Here is a 13215-nt window from a genome sequence, read left to right on the forward strand (position 1 = left end):
TCGCTCCACACGTACTCTAGGATATAAGAATAAACATCCCACTAAATGTCGGGTGCGATCATACCAGCAATAATGCACCGGATTCCACCAGAACTCCGAAGTTAAGCGTGCTTGGGCGAGAGCAGTACTAAGATGGGTGACCCCCTAGGAAGTCCTCGTGTTGTACCCCTTTTCGTGTTTTTCTATTTTTGATTACTTGTTGACAGACGATTTTCGGCTCAAATCCTCTGAATCTCGACCGGGACCAGATAAGACGTGAAATCAACGTAGCTCGGGCACTGCCGTATTTGGACAAAATTGTAGCCTAATTTGATTGTAAACTGGCAAACGAACAAAACTCATTCTTCGCAATGAGCTGGCGAGATTTTAGCCGAATTCCTTCTCTAAAACCCTCTAATTTGCGATTTTCCGATTCTGTTAAACTTCCGTTTTCTCGAGAAATCCGATTAGGAAGTCCGAAATTCGCTTCCGGTTTTATTTTATCGTATCCCAGACATAATAATAGCTTTACATTCCCTATTTTTTTATTCTTATTTTTTTTTCTATTTTCAAGGAACATTTAGCATTTTTTGTTGTCGTGAGCCGGTTCTGTGCATAAGGGTATGATGCAGATTACTCCGGAGACGCTTAACTCATTAAAAAAAAATTATTTCGACTATTTTAGCCATAATTTACGTAAACGGTCGCGACGCGAGGACTTCCCATGGATTTCACCCATCCTAATTCTGCCATCGCGCCAGAAAGCTTAACTTCATGGTTCTTATTGGGCGAGAGCAGTGCCGCGTGTTGTCCATCGCCGCCCGCTCCACACGTACTCGAGGGATATAAGAATAAACATCCACTCAATGTCGGTTGCGATCATACCAGCACTAATGCACCAGATCCCATCAGAACTCCGAAGTTAAACATGCTTCGGCGAGAGCAGTTCTAGGATGAGTGACCCCCTGGGAAGTCCTCGTGTTGCGCCCCATTTCGTGTTTTTATATTTTTGATTACTTGTTGACAGACGATTTTCGGTTCAAAACTTCTGAATCTCGATCGGGATCAGATAAGACATGTGAAATCGACGTAGCTCGGGCACTGCCGGATTTGGACAAAATTGTAGCCTAATTTGATTGTAAATGGGTAAACGAACGAGACTCATTACTCCGCAATGTGCTGGCGAGATTTTAGCCGATCTTCTTCTCTAAGACCCTCTAATTTGCGATTTACTGCTTCTGTTAAGCTTTCCGTTACCTTGAGAAATCCGTTTAGGAAGTCCGAAATTCGATTCCGGTTCCATTTTATCGTATCTCAGGCATAATAATAGCTGGCGAGCTTTTAGCCGAATTTCTTCTCTAAAACCCTCGAATTTGCGATTTTCCGCTTCTGTTAAGCTTCCGTTTCCTCGAGAAATCCGCTTAGGAAGTCCGAAATCCGCTTAGCGATTTTTGTTGTCGTGAGCCGGTTCTGTGCGGAAGGGTATGACCCAGATTACTCCGGAGACGGTTAACTCGTTAAAACAATTATGTCGACAGTTTTATCCATAATTTACGTAAACTGTCGCGACACGAGGACTTCCAAGGGAGGTCACCCATCCTAGCTCTAAGACCCTCTAATTTGCGATTTTCCGCTTCTGTTAAGTTTTCGTTCCCTCGAGAAATCCGCTTAGGAAGTTCGAAATTCGATTTCGGTTCCATTTGATCGTATCCCAGGCATAATAATAGCTTTACATTTACTATTTTCTTCTTCTTATTTTTTTCTTATTTTCTGGTAACATTTAGCGATTTTTGTTGTCGTGAGCCGGTTCTGTGCGGAAGGGTATAACGCAGATTACTCCGGAGAGGGTTAACTCATGAAAAAAAATTATTTCGACTGTTTTATCCATAATTTACGTAAACGATCGCGACACGAGGACTTTTCAGGGAGGTCACCCATCCTAGCTCGGCCATCGCGCCAGAACGCTTAACTTCATGGTTCTGATTGGGCGAGAGCAGTGCCGCGTGTTGTCCATCTCCGCCCGCTCCACACGTACGCGAGGCATATAAGAATAAAAATCCCACTCAATGTCGGGTTCGACCATTCTAGCACTAATGCACAGGATCCCATCAAAACTCCAAAGTTAAGCGTTCTTGGGCGAGAGCAGTACTATGATGGGTGACCCCCTGGGAAGTCCTGGTGTCGCACTCTTTTTCGTGTTTTTCTATTTTTGATTACTTGTTGACTGACGATTTTCGGCTCAAATCATCTGAATCTCGATCGGGACCAGATAAGACATGTGAAATCAACATAGCTCGGGCACTGCCGGATTTGGACAAAATTGTAGCCTAATTTGATTGTAAACGGGCAAACGAACGGAGACTAATTACTCCGCAATGAGCTGGCGAGATTTTAGCCGAATTCCTTCTCTAAGACCCTTTAATTTGCGATTTTCCGCTTCTTTTAAGCTTCCGTTTCATCGAGAAATTCGCTTAGGAAGTCCGAAATTCGATTCCGGTTCCATTTTATCGTATCAAAGGAATAATAATAGCTTTACATTCGCTATTTTATTCTTCTTAATTATTTTTCTATTTTCCGGGAACATTCAGCGATTTTTGTTGTTGTGAGCCGGTTCTGTGCGGAAGGGTATGACTCAGATTACTCCGGAGAATGTTAACTCATTAAAAACAATTATTTATACGGTTTTAGCCATAATTTACGTAAACGGTCGCGACACAAGGACCTCCCAGGGAGGTCACCCATCCTAGCTCTGCCATCGCGCCAGAATGCTTAACTTCATGGTTTTGATTGGGCGAGAGCAGTGCCGCGTGTTGTCCATCGTCGCCCGCTCCACACGTACTCGAGGGATATAAGAATAAACATCCCACTCAATGTCGGGTGCGATAATACCAGCACTAATGCACCGGATCCCATCAGAATTCCGAAGTAAAGCGTGCTTGGCGAGAGCAGTACTAGGATGGGTGACCCCCTAGGAACTCCTCGTGTTGCACCCGTTTTCGTGTTTTTCTTTTTTTTATTACTTGTTGACAAATGATTTTCGGCTCAAATCCTCTGAATCTCGATCGCGACCAGATAAGACATGTGAAATCAACGTAACTCGGGCACTGCCGAATTTGGAAAAAATTGTAGCCTAATTTGATTGTAAACGGGCAAACGAACGAGACTCCTTACTCCGCAATGAGCTGGCGAGATTTTAGCCGAATTCATTCTCTAAGACCCTCTAATTTGCAATTTTCCGCTTCTGTTAAGCTTCCGTTTCCTCGAGAAATCCGTTTTGGAATCCGAAATTCGATTCCGGTTCCATTTTATCGTATCCCATGCATAATATTAGCTTTACATTCGCTATTTTCTTCTTCTTATTTTTTTCTAATTTCTGAGAACATTTAGCGATTTTTGTTGTCGTGAGCCGGTTCTGTGCGAGGGGTATGACGCAGATTACTCCGGAGACGGTTAACTCATTAAAAATAGTTATTTCGACTGTTTTAGCCATAATTTACGTAAACGGTCGCGACACGAGTACTTCCCAGGGAGGTTACCCATCCTAGCTCTGCCATCGCGCTAGAACGCGTAACTTCATGGTTCTGATTGGGCGAGAGCAGTGCCGCGTGTTGTCCATCGTCGCCTTCTCCACACGTACACTTGGGATATAAGAATAAAAATCCAACTCAATGTAGGGTGCGATCATACCAGCACTAATGCACCGGATCCGATCAGAACTCCGAAATAAAGCGTGCTTGGACGAGAGCAGTACTAGGATGGGTGACCCTTGGGAAGCCCTCGTGTTGCACCCCTTTTCGTGTTTTTCAATTTTTGATTACTTGTTAACAGACGATTTTCGGCTAAAATCTTCTGAATCTCGATCGAGACCAGATAAGACATGTGAAATCAACGTAGCTCGGGCACTGCCTGATTTGGACAAAATTGTAGCCTAATTTGATTGTAAACGGGCAAACGAACGAGACAAATTACTCCGCAATGAGCTGGCGAGATTTTAGCCGAATTCCTTCTCTAAAACCCTCTAATTTGCGATTTTCCGCTTCTGTTAAGCTTTCGTTTCCTCGAGAAATCCGCTTAGGAAGTCCGAAATTCGAATTCGGTTCAATTTTATCGTATCCCAGGCATAATAATAGCTTTACATTCGCTATTTTCTTCTTCTTATTTTTTTCCTATTTTCTGGGAACATTTAGCGATTTTTGTTGTCGTGAGCCGGTTCTGTGCGGAAGGGTATGACGTAGATTACTCCGGAGACGGTTAACTCATTTAAAACAATTATTTCGGTTGTTTTATCCAAAATTTACGTAAACAGTCGCGACACGAGGACTTCCCAGGGAGGTTACCCATCCTAGCTCTGCCATCGCGCCAAAAGGCATAACTTCATGGTTCCGATTGGGCGAGAGCAGTGCCGCGTGTTGTCCATCGCCGCCCGCTCCACACGTACGCGAGGGATATAAGAATAAACATCCAACTCAATGTCGGGTGCGATCATACCAGCACCAATGCACCGGATCCCATCAGAACTCCGAAGTTAAGCGTGCTTGGGAGAGAGCAGTACTAGGATGGGTGACCCCTCTGCGAAGTCCTCGTGTTGCACCCCTTTTCATGGTTTTCTATTTTTGATTACTTGTTGACTGACAATTTTCGGCTCAAATCATCTGAATCTCGATCGTGACCAGATAAGACATGTGAAATCAACGTAGCTCGGGAACTGCCGGATTTGGACAAAATTCTAGCCTAATTAGATTGTAAACGGGCAAACGAACGAGAATCATTACCCTGCAATGAGCTGGCGAGATTTTAGCCGAATTCCTTCTCTAAGACCCTCTAATTTGCGATTTTCCGCTTATGTTAAGCTTTCGTTTCCTCGAGAAATCCGCTTAGGAAGTTCAAAATTCGATTTCGGTACCATTTTATCGTATCCTAGGCATAATAATTACTTTACATTCGCTATTTTCTTCTTCTTATTTTTTTCTATTTTGTGGGAACATTTAGCGATTTTAGTTGTCGTGAGCTGGTTCTGTACGGAAGGGTATGACGCAGATTACTCCTGAGACGGTAAACTCATTAAAAACAATTATTTCGACTGTTTTATCCATAATTTACGTAAACGATCACGACACGAGGACTTCCTAGGGAGGTCACCCATCCTAGCTCGGCCATCGCGCCAGAACGCTTAACTTCATGGCTCCGATTGGGCGAGACCAGTGCCGTACGCGAGGGATATAAGAATAAACATCTCACTCAATGTCGAGTGCGATCATGCCAGCACTAATGCACCGGATCACATCAAAACTTTCAAGTTAAACGTGCTTGGGCGATAGCAGTATTAGGATGGGTGACCTCTTGGGAAGTCCTCGTGTTGCACCCTTTTTCATGTTTTTCTATTTTTGATTACTTGTTGACAGACGATTTTCGCCTCAAATCATCTGAATCTCGATCGAGACCAGATAAGATGTGAAATCAACGTAGCTCGGGCACTGTCGGAGCAAACGAACGAGACTCATTCTCCGCATTGTAGCCTAATTTGATTGTAAACGGGCAAACGAACGAGACTCATTCTCCGCAATGAGCTGGCGAGATTTTAGCCGAATTCCTTCTTTAAGACCCTCTAATTTGCGATTTTACGCTTCTGTTAAACTTCCGTTTCCTCGAGAAAATCGCTTAGGAAGTTCGAAATTCGAATCCGATTCCATTTTATCGTATCCCAGGCATAATAATAGCTTTACATTCGCTATTTTCTTCTTCTTATTTTATTTCTATTTTCTGGAAACATTTAGCGATTTTTGTTGTCGTGAGCCGGTTCTGTGCGAGGGGTATGACGCAGATTACTCCGGAGACGGTTAACTCATTAAAAACAATTATTTCGAATGTTTTATCCATAATTTACGTAAACGATCGCGACACGAGGACTTCCCAGGGAGGTCACCCATCCTAGCTCTGCCATCGCGCCAGAACGCTTAACTTCATGGTTCTGATTGGGCGAGAGCAGTGTAGCATGTTGTCCATCGTCGCCCGCTCCACACGTACGCGAGGAATATAAGAATCAACATCCCACTCAATTTCGGGTGCGATCATACCAGCACTAATGCACCGGATTCCATCAGAACTCTGAAGTTAAGCGTGCTTGGGCGAGAGCAGTACTAGACTGGGTGATGGACCCCCTGGGAAGTCCTCGTGTGGCACCCCTTTTCATGTTTTTCTATTTTTCATTACTTGTTGACAGACGATTTTCGGCTAAAATCATCTGAATCTCGATCGTGACCAGATAAAACATGTGAATCAACGTAGCTCGGGCACTGCCGGATTTGGACAAAATTGTAGCCTAATTAGATTTAAACGGGCAAACGAACGAGACTCATTACTCCGCTATGAGCTGGCAAGATTTTAGCCGAATTTCTTCTCTAAGACCCTCTAATTTGCGATTTTCCGCTTCTGTTAAGCTTCTGTTTCCTCGATATATACGCTTACGAAGTCCAAAATTCATTTCCGGTTTCATTTTATCGTATCCCAGGCAAAATAATAGAGTTACATTCGCCATTTTCCTATTATTATTATTTTTTTCTATTTTCAGGGAACATTTAATGATTTTTGTTGTCGTGAGCCGGTTCTGTGCGGAATGGTATGACGCAGATTACTCCGGAGATGGTTAACTCATTAAAAACAATTATTTCTACTGTTTTAGCCATAATTTACGTAAACGATCGCGACACGAGGACTTCCCACGGAGGTCACCCATCCTAGCTCTACCGTCGCGCCAGAACGCCTAACTTCATGGTTCTGATTGGGCGAGAGCAGTGCCGCATGTTGTCCATCGTCGCCCGCTCCACTCGTACTCGAGGGATATAAGAATAAACATCCCACTCAATGTCGGGTGCGATCATACCAGCACTAATGCACCGGATCCCATCAGAACTCCGAAGTAAAGCGTGCTTGGACGAGAGCAGTAATAGGATGGGTGACCCCCTGCGAAGTCCTCGTGTTGCACCCCTTTTCGTGTTTTTCTATTTTTGATTACTTGTTGATAGACGAATTTCGCCTCAAATCATCTGAATCTCGATCGGGACCAGACAAAACATGTGAAATCAACGTAGCTCGGGCACTGCCGGATTTGGACAAAATTGGAGCCTAATTTGATTGTAAACGGGCAAAGGAACGAGTGTCATTACTCCGCAATGAGCTAGCGAGATTTTAGCCGAATTCCTTCTCTAAGATCCTCTAATTTGCGATTTTCTGCTTCATTTAAGCTTCCGTTTCCTCGAGAAATCAAATTAGGAAGTTCGAAATTCGATTCCGGTTCTATTTTATCGAATCCCAAGCATAATAATAACTTTACATTCGCTATTTTCTTCTTCTTTTTTTTTCTATTTTCTGGGAACATTTAGCGATTTTTGTTGACGTGAGCCGGTTCTGTGCGGAAGGGCATGACGCAGATTACTCCGGAGCTGGTTAACTCATTAAAAACAATTATTTTGACTGTTTTATCCATAATTTACGTAAACGGTCGCGACACGAGGACTTCTCAGGGAGGTCACCCATCCTAGCTTTGCCATCGCGCCAGAACGCTTAACTTCATAGTTCTAATTGGGCAAGAGCAGTGCCTCGTGTTGTCCAGCGCCGTCCGCTCCACACGTACTCGAGGGATATAAGAATAAACATCCCACTCAATGTCATGTGCGATTATACCAGCACTAATGCGCCGGATCCCATCAGAACTCCGAAGTTAATCGTGCTTGGGCGAGAGCAGTACTAGGATGGTTGACCCCCTGGGATGTCCACGTTTTGCACCCCTTTTCGTGTTTTTCTAATTTTGATTACTTGTTGACAGACGATTTTGGGCTCAAATCATCTGAATCTCGATCAGGACCAGATAACACATGTGAAATCAACGTAGCTCGGGCACTGCCGGATTTGGTCAAAATTGTAGGCTAATTTGATTGTAAACGGGCAAACGAACGAGTCTCGTTCACACGCAGATTTTTGTCGTGAGCCGGTTTTGGGCGGAAAGGTATGACGCAGATTACTCCGGAGACGGTTACCTCATTAAAAACAATTATTTCGACTGTTTTAGCTATAATTTACGTAAACGGTCGCGACACGAGGACTTCCCAGGGAGGTCACCCATCCTACCTCTGCCATCGCGCCAGAACGATTAACTTCATGGTTTTGATTACTTGTTGACGGACGATTTTAGGCTCAAATCATTTGAATCTCGATCGGGACCAGATAAGACATGTGAAATCAACGTAGGTCGTGCACTGCCGGATTTGGACAAAATTGTAGCTTAATTTGATTGTAAACATGCAAACGAACGAGACTCATTACTCTACAATGAGCTGGCAAGATTTTAGCCGAATTCCTTCTCTAAGACCCTCTAATTTGCAATTTTCCACTTCTGTTTAGCTTCCGTTTCCTCGAGAAATCCGCTTAGGAAGTTCGAAATTCGATTCCGGTTCCATTTTATCGTATCCCAGGCATAATAATAGCTTTACATTCGCTATTTTCTTCTTCTTTTTTTTTTCTATTTTCTGGGAAAATTTAGAGATTTTTGTATTCGTGAGCCGGTTCTGTGCGGAAGGGTATGACGTAGATTACTCCAGAGACGATTAACACATTAAAAACAATTATTTCGACTGTTTTATCCATAATTTACGTAAATGGTCGTGACACGAGGACTTCCCAGGGAGGTCACCCATCCTAGCTCTGCCATCGCGCCAGAACGCTTAACTTCATGGTTCTGATTGGGCGAGAGGAGTGCCGCATGTTGTCCATCGCCGCCCGCTCCACACGTACTCGAGGGATATAAGAATAAACATCCCACTTAATGTCGGGTGCGATCATACCAGCACTAATACACCGGATCCCATCAGAACTCCGAAGTTAAGCCTGCTTGGGCGAGAGCAGTACTAGGATGGGTGACCCCCTGGAAGTCCTCATGTTGCACCCCTTTTCGTGTTTTTCTATTTTGATTACTTGTTGACAGACGATTTTCGGCTCAAATCATCTGAATCTCGATCGGAACCAGATAAGACATGTGAAATCAACGTAGCTCGGGCACTGCCGGATTTGGACAAAATTGTAGCCTAATTTGATTGTAAACGGGCAAACGAACGAGACTTGCTACTCCGCAATGAGCTGACGAGATTTTAGCCGAATTCCTTCTCTAAGACCCTCTGATTTGCGATTTTCCGCTTCTATTAAGATTCCGTTTCCTTGAGAAATCCGTTTAGGAAGTACGAAATTCGATCTCGTTCAATTTTATCGTATCCCAGGCATAATAATAGCTTTACATTCGCTATTTTCTTCTTCTTATTTTTTTTCTATTTTCTTGGAACATTTAGCAATTTTTGTTGTCGTGAGCCGGTTATGTGCGGAAGGGTATGACGCAGATTATTCCGGAGATAGTTAACTCATTAAAAACAATTATTTCGACTGTTTTAGCTATAATTTACGTAAACGGTCGCGATAGGAGAACTTCCCAGGGAGATCACCCATCCTAGCTCTGCCATCGCGCCAGAACGCTTAACCTCATGGTTCTGATTGGGCGAGAGCAGTGCCGCATGTTGTCAATCGCCGCCCCCTCCACACGTACTCGAGGGATATAAGAATAAACATCCCACGCAATGTCGGGTGCGATTATACCAGAACTAATGCACCGGATCTCATCAGAACTATGAAGTTAAGCGTGCTTGGGCGCGAGCATTACTATGATGGGTGACCCCCAGGGAAGTCCTCGTGTTGCACCCCATTTCGTGTTTTTTTATTTTTGATTATTTGTTGAAAAGCGATTTTTGGCTCAAATCATCTGAATCTCGATCTGGACCAGATAAGGCATGTGAAATCAACGTAGCTCCGGGCACTGCCGGATTTGGACAAAATTGTAGCCTAATTTGATTGTAAACGGGCAAACGAAAGAGACTCGTTACTCCCCAATGAGCTGGCGAGATTTTAGCCGAATTTCTTCGCTAAGACCCTCTAATTTGCGATTTTCCGCTTCTGTTAAGCTTCCGTTTCCTCGAGAAATCCGTTTAGGAAGTCCGAAATCCGATCCCGGTTCAATTTTTTCGTATCCCAGGCATAATAATAGCTTTACATTCTCTATTTTCTTCTTCTTATTTTATTTTCTATTTTCTGGGAACATTTAGCGATTTTTGTTGTCGTGAGCCGGTTCTGTGCGGAAGAGTATGACGTAGATTACTTCGGAGACGGTTAACTCATTAAAAATAATTATTTCGACTGTTTTATCCATAATTCACGTAAACGGTCGCTACACGAGGACTTCCCAAGGAGGTCACCCAAAATAGCTCTGCCATCGCGCGAGAACGCTTAACTTCATGGTTTTGGTTGGACGAGTGCTGTGCCACGTGTTGTCTTGCCGCCCGCTCCACACGTACTCGAGGGATATAAGAATAAACATCCCACTCAATGTCGGGTGCGATCATACCAGCACTAATACACCGGATCCCATCAGAACTCCGAAGTTAACCCTGCTTAGGCGAGAGCAGTACTAGGATGGGTGACCCCCTGGAAGTCCTCATGTTGCACCCCTTTTCGCGTTTTTCTATTTTGATTACTTGTTGACAGACGATTTTCGGCTCAAATCATCTGAATCTCGATCGGAACCAGATAAGACATGTGAAATCAACGTAGCTCGGGCACTGCCGGATTTGGACAAAATTGTAGCCTAATTTGATTGTAAACGGGCAAACGAACGAGACTTGCTACTCCGCAATGAGCTGACGAGATTTTAGCCGAATTCCTTCTCTAAGACCCTCTGATTTGCGATTTTCCGCTTCTTTTAAGATCCTTTTTCATCGAGAAATCCGATTAGGAAGTCCGAAATTCGATTTCGGTTCCATTTTATCGTATCCCAGGCATAATAATAGCTTTACATTCGCTATTTTTTTCTTCTTATTTTTTTTCTATTTTCTGGGAACATTTAGCAATTTTTGTTGTAGTGAGCCGGTTCTATGCGGAAGGTTATGACGTAGATTACTCCGGAGATGGTTAACTCATTAAAAAGATTTATTTCGAATGTTTTATCCATAATTTACGTAAACGATCGCGACACGAGGACTTCCCAGGGAGGTCAACCATCCTAGCTCTGCCATCGCGCCAGAACGCTTAACTTCATGGTTCTGATTAGGCAAGAGCAGTGCCGCGTGTTGTCCATCGCCGCCCGCTCCGCATGTACGCGAGGAATATAAGAATAAACATCCCACTCAATGTCAAGTGCGATCATACCAGCACTAATGCACCGGATCCCATTAGAACTACGAAGTTAAGCGTGATTGGGAGAGAGCAGCTACTAAGATGGGTGACCCCCTGGGAAGTCCTCGTGTTGCACCCCTTTTCGTGTTTTTCTATATTTGATTACTTGTTGACAGACGATTTTCGTCTCAAATCATCTGAATCTCGATCGGGACCAGATAAGACATGTGAAATCAACGTACATCGGGCACTGCCGGATTTGGACAAAATTGTAGCCTAATTTGATTGTAAACGGGCAAACAAACGAGACTCATTAATCCGCAATGAGCTGGGGAGATTTTAGCCGAATTCCATCTCTAAGACCCTCTAATTTGCGATTTTTCGCTTCTGTTAAGCTTCCGTTTCCTCGAGAAATCCGCTTAGGAAGTTCGAAATTGGATTCCGGTTCCATTTTATCGTATCCCAGGCAAAATAATAGCTTTACATTCGCTATTTTCTCCTTCTTAATTTTTTTTCTATTTTCTGGGAACATTTAACGATTTTTGTTGTCATGAGCCGGTTCTGTGTGGAAGGGTATGACGTAGATTACGCCGGAGATGGTTAAATCATTAAAAACAATTATTTTGACTGTTTTATCCATAATTTACGTAAACGGTCGCGACACGAGGACTTCTCAGAGAGGTCAACCATCCTAGCTCTGCCATCGCGCCAGAACGCTTAACTTCATGGTTCTGATTGGGCGAGAGCTGTGACTCGTGTTGTCCATCGCCGCCCGCTCTACACGTTCTCGAGAGATATAAGAATAAACATCCCACTCATTGTCGGGTGTGATCATACCAGCACTAATGCACCGGATCCCATCAGAAATTTGAAGTTAAGTGTGCTTGGTCGAGAGCAGTACTAGGATGGGTGACCCCCTTGGAAGTCTACGTTTTGCACCCCTTTTCGTGTTTTTCTATTTTTGATTACTTGTTGACAGACGATTATCGGCTCAAATCATCTGAATCTCGATCAGGACAAGATAAGACAAGTGAAATCAACGTAGCTCGGGCACTGCCGGATTTGGACAAAATTGTAGGCTAATTTGATTGTAAACGGGCAAACGAACGAGACTCATTACACCGCAATGAGCTGGCAAGATTTTAGCCGAATTTTTTCTCTAAATCCCTCTAATTTACGATTTTCCGCTTCTGTTAAGCTTCCGTTTCCTCGAAAAATCCGTTTAGGAAGTCGGAAATTTGATTCCGGTTCCATTTTATCGTATCCCAAGCATAATAATAGCTTTACATTCGCTATTTTCTTCTTCTTATTTTTTTTTTCTATTTTCTGGGAACATTTAGCGAGTTTTGTTTTCGAGAGCCGGTTCTGTGCGGAAGGGCATGACGTAGATTACTCCGGAGATTGTTAACTCATTAAAAACAATTATTTTGACTGTTTTATCCATAATTTACGTAAACGGTCGCGACACGAGGACTTCCCAGGGAGGTCAGCCATCCTAACTCTACCATCGCGCCAGAACGCTTAACTTCATGGTTTTCATTACTTGTTGACAGACGATTTTCGTCTCAAATCATCTGAATCTCGATCGAGACCAGATAAGACATGTGAAATCAACGTAGCTCGGGCACTGCCGGATTTGGACAAAATTGTACCCTAATTTGATTGTAAACGGGCAAACAAACGAGACTCATTACTCCGCAATGAGCTGGCGAGATTTTAGCCGAATTCCTTCTCTAAGACCCTCTAATTTGCGATTTTCCGCTTTTGTTAAGCTTCCGTTTCCTCGAGAAATCCGCTTAGGAAGTTCGAAATTCGATTCCGGTTCAATTTTATCGTATCCCAGGCATAATAATAGCTTTACATTCGCTATTTTCTTCTTCTTAATTTTTTTTCTATTTTCTGGGAACATTTAGCGTTTTTTGTTGTGGTGAGCCGGTTCTGTGTGGAAGGGTATGAAGTAGATTACGCCGGAGATAGTTAACTCATTAAAAACAATTATTTCGACTGTTTTATCCATAATTTACGTAAACG

At 43.4% G+C, this 13215-nt stretch overlaps 11 non-coding genes and 4 pseudogenes across 11 annotated transcripts; all 15 read left to right on the plus strand.

The window, feature by feature from the left end:
- The first annotated feature begins 50 nt into the window (after nucleotides 1-50).
- Nucleotides 51-169, plus strand: LOC142506364 (5S ribosomal RNA). The gene has a single exon (XR_012804658.1). It is a non-coding gene; the product is annotated as a 5S ribosomal RNA (ribosomal RNA).
- A 681-nt stretch (nucleotides 170-850) lies between these two features.
- On the plus strand, nucleotides 851-969 carry LOC142510992 (5S ribosomal RNA; annotated as a pseudogene).
- Nucleotides 970-2050: 1081 nt separating this feature from the next.
- LOC142511216 (5S ribosomal RNA) lies at nucleotides 2051-2169 on the plus strand (annotated as a pseudogene).
- A 685-nt stretch (nucleotides 2170-2854) lies between these two features.
- On the plus strand, nucleotides 2855-2972 carry LOC142508916 (5S ribosomal RNA). Its single transcript, XR_012807113.1, has one exon. It is a non-coding gene; the product is annotated as a 5S ribosomal RNA (ribosomal RNA).
- Nucleotides 2973-3652: 680 nt separating this feature from the next.
- Nucleotides 3653-3770, plus strand: LOC142507692 (5S ribosomal RNA). The gene has a single exon (XR_012805942.1). It is a non-coding gene; the product is annotated as a 5S ribosomal RNA (ribosomal RNA).
- Nucleotides 3771-4453: 683 nt separating this feature from the next.
- Nucleotides 4454-4573, plus strand: LOC142517198 (5S ribosomal RNA). The gene has a single exon (XR_012812957.1). It is a non-coding gene; the product is annotated as a 5S ribosomal RNA (ribosomal RNA).
- A 652-nt stretch (nucleotides 4574-5225) lies between these two features.
- Nucleotides 5226-5344, plus strand: LOC142512151 (5S ribosomal RNA; annotated as a pseudogene).
- A 695-nt stretch (nucleotides 5345-6039) lies between these two features.
- On the plus strand, nucleotides 6040-6162 carry LOC142509062 (5S ribosomal RNA). Its single transcript, XR_012807251.1, has one exon. It is a non-coding gene; the product is annotated as a 5S ribosomal RNA (ribosomal RNA).
- A 683-nt stretch (nucleotides 6163-6845) lies between these two features.
- Nucleotides 6846-6964, plus strand: LOC142515048 (5S ribosomal RNA). Its single transcript, XR_012810913.1, has one exon. It is a non-coding gene; the product is annotated as a 5S ribosomal RNA (ribosomal RNA).
- Nucleotides 6965-7645: 681 nt separating this feature from the next.
- On the plus strand, nucleotides 7646-7764 carry LOC142508706 (5S ribosomal RNA). The gene has a single exon (XR_012806910.1). It is a non-coding gene; the product is annotated as a 5S ribosomal RNA (ribosomal RNA).
- A 1038-nt stretch (nucleotides 7765-8802) lies between these two features.
- Nucleotides 8803-8920, plus strand: LOC142517107 (5S ribosomal RNA). The gene has a single exon (XR_012812867.1). It is a non-coding gene; the product is annotated as a 5S ribosomal RNA (ribosomal RNA).
- A 681-nt stretch (nucleotides 8921-9601) lies between these two features.
- LOC142509871 (5S ribosomal RNA) lies at nucleotides 9602-9720 on the plus strand. The gene has a single exon (XR_012808018.1). It is a non-coding gene; the product is annotated as a 5S ribosomal RNA (ribosomal RNA).
- Nucleotides 9721-10403: 683 nt separating this feature from the next.
- On the plus strand, nucleotides 10404-10521 carry LOC142509349 (5S ribosomal RNA). The gene has a single exon (XR_012807527.1). It is a non-coding gene; the product is annotated as a 5S ribosomal RNA (ribosomal RNA).
- Nucleotides 10522-11203: 682 nt separating this feature from the next.
- Nucleotides 11204-11323, plus strand: LOC142511917 (5S ribosomal RNA; annotated as a pseudogene).
- Nucleotides 11324-12007: 684 nt separating this feature from the next.
- On the plus strand, nucleotides 12008-12126 carry LOC142509985 (5S ribosomal RNA). Its single transcript, XR_012808127.1, has one exon. It is a non-coding gene; the product is annotated as a 5S ribosomal RNA (ribosomal RNA).
- The last annotated feature ends 1089 nt before the right edge of the window (nucleotides 12127-13215 follow it).

This window comes from Primulina tabacum, chromosome 10 (genome assembly GCF_025594145.1).
Source record: "Primulina tabacum isolate GXHZ01 chromosome 10, ASM2559414v2, whole genome shotgun sequence".
NCBI lineage: Eukaryota > Viridiplantae > Streptophyta > Magnoliopsida > Lamiales > Gesneriaceae > Primulina > Primulina tabacum.